Raw genomic sequence first — 5,784 nt, 5'->3', positions numbered from 1 at the left:
TAAAGAAAATGAAAAGCAAAATTAGTTTACTGAGAAAGTGACCCTTTCTCTTTCTGAAGTTATAGGCCGAATGAGACTGTAAACAGAAAATGTGGCCAAAGAGTCATGATTCAGGAGATTAAAATATCCCTTCTCATATAGAAACGGCGACACTACTTTTCTGCCTCAGGCCTGGCTTTTAGCAAAATAGACTCCTTGAATTTGGAATGAAGCAGTTTTTTCATTTCATTTCAACATCTGGCTCTGAAATGAGGGAAGGCAAAGAAACATCTCTTGCTTGAAGAAGAATTCAGATCAGTTGTTCCCCCAAGAAATAAAAGGGACCCGATAGCAATGCCCTCAATTCCCACATTTAGAGACATTGTGCAGAATATGATTTCTTATAATCTGCAAGTGGTAAACTGGAAAAGATGGACTTTTCAAAATAAGAGAGAAAAAGAGAGAAAGAGAGACAGAGAGAAAGTGACAGAGAGGTCATGTAACCTGCCAGAACTTAATCCATTCACTTTCACAGTCTCTGGGATCAGCTGCGCTTTGGGAGAAGCTGCAGATCCAGGGGTCACCTTTAGCCAGCTGCCCGGGGCCTGTTGCTTTTGCTCACTCTCTCTGGCAGATGTGACGTGATTCCTTTTGCCAGCTCACTCCTCGGAGTCTGCTAACTTGGCGCACCCTGCTCTCATCTCACTAGCCCAACTGCCTCTGGGTGAGAGCACCCAGTCCTGCCCAAGGCCAACCTCCCCCGCCCCCCCCCCAGGAAGGGTGGGCCCCCTGCCATCCCCTGACAGCCCAGATCCCCCTCAGCCCAGGCAGTGGCAGCTCTGCCTCCGGTCCTGGTGTCAGAGTCAAGGTCCTGACCAGCTTCCCTCAGCAAAACTGCCTCTTAATTGCTGTAGATCAAATGGTGCTGCTCATGTCAATTAAAATCAAGTGGTGTTTACTAGGATAACCCATTTCCCAGGGCTTTCTCTATGCCTCCCGCTCCTACCTGATTAATGGGCAGGTCATTTCCCCTCCAACACCAGGAACACAGCAACCGATTTCACGGGCTCTCTCATTTACCTGACTTGATGACTTTTTTTTCTTTCCTATAACCCATTGCCTTCTCTAGCACCAGGGTCTGTCCCTGGGACTACCACACATTTCCATTAGGAGAGAACCCCCTCAGGCCTCACACCCAGATGTGAAGGAAGTGGCCTCATTTCTTCTCATTCATCTGTTATCAGCCCTTTGTCCTTTCCTATTACATCCCATCAACATGGCCCAAGATGTCATTCTTAGAGCTGGAATAATCACATAGTCTAAGAGATGAGCACAGTAAGGCCCAGAGGGGTGACGTGACTGGCCCAAGGCTACCCAGAAGCTCTACTCGCTAATTCACCTAGTTGATGCCCACTTCCATCACACAGCTAGTTGCTAACTAGCCATATTTGAGGAGCCTGATCTAAGATCCAGAGGGGCAATTGCCAGGCAACGTGCTGGTCAGAAGCCAAGCCTACCAGGCCATGTTGGCCCTGCCACTCAACAGGCTTCCTCCTCTGCAGCGTGGGGAATTCACCGTCGTCACGCGTGGAATGGCAGTGAGCAGTAGGAGTGTTGGTGCTAGTCAAGCTCTTTTATCCTAATAGTCATGAGCTCTGGTTTATAGACTATTTCTTAAGTGGGAATTAACGTTCAGAAGAAGCTGAGGGGTTCAGGAAGCACTACACCCCAAAATATAGCACCTTGACGGATTGAGTATCATAAGCTGCAGGAGTCTGAGAAAATGGCAGAATTAGGAAGTTAAAAAAAAAAAAAAGAATTAGGAAGTTCACTGTGACCTCCTGTCTTGCCTTTCTTCCCTGAGGCAGGTCAGGAGACTGTCCCATGAAAGACCCTCTCCCTGCACCAGGAGGAAGGGCGTGTGCTTCTATCACTCGTGATGGGGAGTTTGGGGTCGAGAAATCGGTACAAACAAACCTTGTTAAACTAACCCTGATCTTTCTATTGATCTCTTCACCATCGACTACTCCTTAATAGCTTAACTCTTCTGTCTTGTCAATTCTTCACAAATTGATCATTTCTTTGTCTAAAAGGCATAAAAGCTTCCTGCACTGATCATTTCTTCAGGTCTTCATACTTTTGTGAAGGCTCCCAAGTACATGAAAAAATTCAGTAAAGGTTTATGCTTTTCTCCTGCTAAATCCATCCTTTTAGACCCTGTGAGGGACCCTAAGAAGGTCAAGGATAACTTTTTTCCTTCCTTACAGAGTAAGACATATATCATCCATTCAATTTATTTAATGTATCTAAATAAGTTAGAGAACAATGGTCCCTAATTAGCTAGATCAGAAGATGGCCAAATTTTGTTTTTTAAGTAAGAAAAAAAAATCCACCTATTAGCACATCATTCTTGTAAACTAAAGAACACTAAAATTCATAGTAAGAAGGGTAGTAATTTGAGAAGCAAAAATAATCCTCAAAAAGGAACAATATTTTTGCATCTGATGAGAAAAATGCTGTCATGGGCCAGAGTCAGTACAAACACCACGGTTTGCAAGTTCTTTGTCTCCAGCTCCAGCTTCTCGGGGGAAGAAGCAAGCTGCCAGAGGCTGTATGTAGCCCCTTCCCTCCTGCCTTCCCACGGGAGCCAGGAAGACGCACGGCTCAGGGGCCTTTACTGTGAAGATAATTTCCACGTTTCTAAATGAAACAGCTGCCCATCTCCCAAGTCTTAGCCAGTTTTCTTCAAATCTACACATAAGTCCAATTTTCCAGAATCAGGATCCCTCACAAAACCACCAAAGGTAGACAATAGGCAAATCTACAAAATGAAACATGAACTGGAAAAAAGAGCAAGTCTTGCCCTTTGTTGCAAAACTCATCTGCCTTTCTGAGGAAGTCCACAGAGTGGTGCGTGAGGAAACAGACGGGAAGCTTAACAGAAGATCTCTGTGGGCTCTAATTGCATGAACTGTGTCCAAACTTAGGATGGCGATGGCCCTATTCAGTTTTGTGGAATTCAGATCTTCCCTGGAGGTGAGGTCCTGGGAGACACAGAGCTGGAGGAAAACAGGCAAAGAGGCAATCATAAGTGCAAAGGCCCCGGCCGTGTTGTAAAAGGACACTGAGGACCCAGGGGTGTCTATGTCATTGGAGTGGAACATCTGGGGAGACACAGCCACTGTCTTCAAATGTCTGAAGAGCTGTCACATAGAAGAGAAAATCGAATTGCCAGAGGGCATAGGAAAGTCAAACGATGGGAAGCAAAGAAAAACAGATTTATGCTGTAAAAAATAAAAACTCTTAACTGTTCAAGCTGCCAAGAGAAAATTTAAAGAGAGAGATGGAAAGGAAAGGAAAGAGGAAAGGAAAGGAAAGGAAAGGAAAGGAAAGGAAAGGAAAGGAAAGGAAAGGAAAGGAAAGGAAAGGAAAGGAAAGGAAAGGAAAGGAAAGGAGCAGTTTTTTGTGAGCAGTGGTGATTTCCCTACACTGAGAAATATTCAAGGAGGATCCAGGTAAAGAAGTGCTGCTCACGCTACCAAGGACGTAGGGCAGATTGTGTAACAAAAGGAAAGAGGACGATGCCATGGGTTCCACTAGGAGTTGGAGATCCTGGCAACCCTGCCAGACGATCTCAACAGCTCCTGGCTTCTTTCTGTTTCCCTGTGTCCACAACTCAAGCTTGATGCGTGATACACTCGGAGGATCTGTCGAGTTTGAATATGTTCTGGGTTCCGTCAGTAAACATACCTGGTCTTTCTTAATTTCGATTACGATAACTGTCACTTATTGCATATTTTCTACGAAGAAGGCACTATGCAATTTTGAAGTAGACTATATGATTATCCCCCCTGTGTGCGCAGGGAAACTAAGCTTCAGAGCCAATAGGTACTTTGGCCAAGCCACACCGCTCACGAGAGTCTCAAAAACCTATTTTGAACCCAAATCCATCCGATGCTCTTAAACCCCAAGGTGCGTGGCCTGAAAACAGCCCAGATGTAGTGTCTCGAAAGTAGTCTCATTTTTCTTTTTTTCTCTAGCGGCCCTGGTGTCCATCGCCAAGTCCAAGGCCCGGAAATAGACACAAAGTCCCGGTTGCCCAAGGATGGCCCTGGAGGTCGGCCGCCCCACATCCTGCACCCCCCCCCCCCCCCCCCCCCCCCCCCCCCGCGCAGCCCCTTCTCCTTGCCTGCGGCCGCCTCCAGGACCGCCGCCTCCTTCCCTCGGGAACTCGCGACCTCCGCGTCCGCGGCCTGGGCCCTCAGCTCCCCCCGCAGCCCGCCCCGTCGGAGCTCCTGGGCCGCAGCCCTTTTCTGCCCCTAAGACCTGCTCCTTCAGGCCAGACGCTTCACCCTTCCCGCTCCCTCGTCGCCCGGCCCGGCCCGTGACCCCGGGGGAACTCGTCCCTCTTCCAGCAAACTCACTTCCCCGCCCGCGCCGCAGCCGCAGCCGCAGCCGCAGCCGCACAGCTCCCGGGCCTCCGCCCAGCACAGCCAGCACCTTGCTGTCCTCCCGACGGCGGGGCTGCCCACGGACCCCCGCCCCCCGACAGCCGCTCCCTTCCAAGCAGCCCCGTGCGGCGCCCACAGCACCTGCTGATGCGGGCGCCGCAGGCCAATAGCCTCGAGCACGTGGAACCGACCCCGGTCGCTGCACTCGGTGGGGCCTCGGCTGTCGCTCCATCCTCCTCCTCCGTCCTGTCCCTCCGTCCTGCCCCTCCGTCCTGCCCCTCCGTCCTGTCCCTCCGTCCTGTCCCTCTGTCCTGTCCCTCCGTCCTGCCCCTCCGTCCTGTCCCTCCGTCCTGCCCCTCCGTCCTGTCCCTCCGTCCTGCCCCTCCGTCCTGCCCCTCCGTCCTGTCCCTCTGTCCTGCCCCTCCGTCCTGTCCCTCCGTCCTGCCCCTCCGTCCTGCCCCTCTGTCCTGTCCCTCCGTCCTGCCCCTCCGTCCTGTCCCTCCGTCCTGCCCCTCCGTCCTGTCCCTCTGTCCTGCCCCTCCGTCCTGTCCCTCCGTCCTGCCCCTCCGTCCTGCCCCTCTGTCCTGTCCCTCCGTCCTGTCCCTTCCATCCTATCCCTCCGTCCTGCCCCTCCGTCCTGTCCCTCCGTCCTGCCCCTCCGTCCTGCCCCTCCGTCCTGTCCCTCTGTCCTGCCCCTCCGTCCTGTCCCTCCGTCCTGTCCCTTCCATCCTGTCCCTCCGTCCTGTCCCTCTGTCCTGCCCCTCCGTGCTGTCCCTCCGTCCTGCCCCTCCGTCCTGCCCCTCCGTCCTGTCCCTCCGTCCTGTCCCTTCCATCCTGTCCCTCCGTCCTGTCCCTTCCATCCTGTCCCTCCGTCCTGCCCCTCCATCCTGTCCCTTCCATCCTGCCCCTCCGTCCTGTCCCTCTGTCCTGCCCCTCCGTGCTGTCCCCCCGCGTGTCTCCCTTCCCTGCCTTCTCCGTAGCGCCCACACCCCACCCTGGGGGAGACCAGAACTTGCCTCTTATCCCCCAGGCCTCAGCTTCCCCCTCGCACCCCCCCCCCCCCCCCCCGTTCTCAGCAGAGAATCAAGCCTCTTCTATGACACAGAAGAAGGACCCTAGAGACAGCCCAGCCCTTCCCCCCGCAGACCCCGGTCGCCTGCCCGGGTTTCCGCCGGCCGTCGTGTCCCGCGCGCGGTGTGAAGAGCCCACCCCCGAGGGCCCGCACGGCCACGGTCGTCCTCACGCCTGTCACACGCGCAGCCGCGCACCGCCCGGTCCCCGCCCGCAGGACCGTCGCCCCATCCGTCCTCAGGCCCTCCCCATGGTCTTGTAGCTCTTCCCTCCAGTTCATCGT

At 53.1% G+C, this 5,784-nt stretch overlaps 1 long non-coding RNA gene across 1 annotated transcript; it reads right to left on the bottom strand.

The window, feature by feature from the left end:
• Nucleotides 1–2,257: 2,257 nt before the first annotated feature.
• Nucleotides 2,258–5,477, bottom strand: LOC144302599 (uncharacterized). The gene is made up of 2 exons (XR_013369537.1): nucleotides 5,447–5,477; nucleotides 2,258–3,038 (listed from the first exon to the last, which is right to left on the bottom strand). It is a non-coding gene; the product is annotated as an uncharacterized LOC144302599 (long non-coding RNA).
• Between the last annotated feature and the right edge of the window lie 307 nt (nucleotides 5,478–5,784).

This window comes from Canis aureus, chromosome 31, assembly GCF_053574225.1.
Source record: "Canis aureus isolate CA01 chromosome 31, VMU_Caureus_v.1.0, whole genome shotgun sequence".
NCBI classification, from domain to species: Eukaryota; Metazoa; Chordata; class Mammalia; order Carnivora; family Canidae; genus Canis; species Canis aureus.
This window is presented reverse-complemented; position numbering and strand designations above follow the sequence as displayed.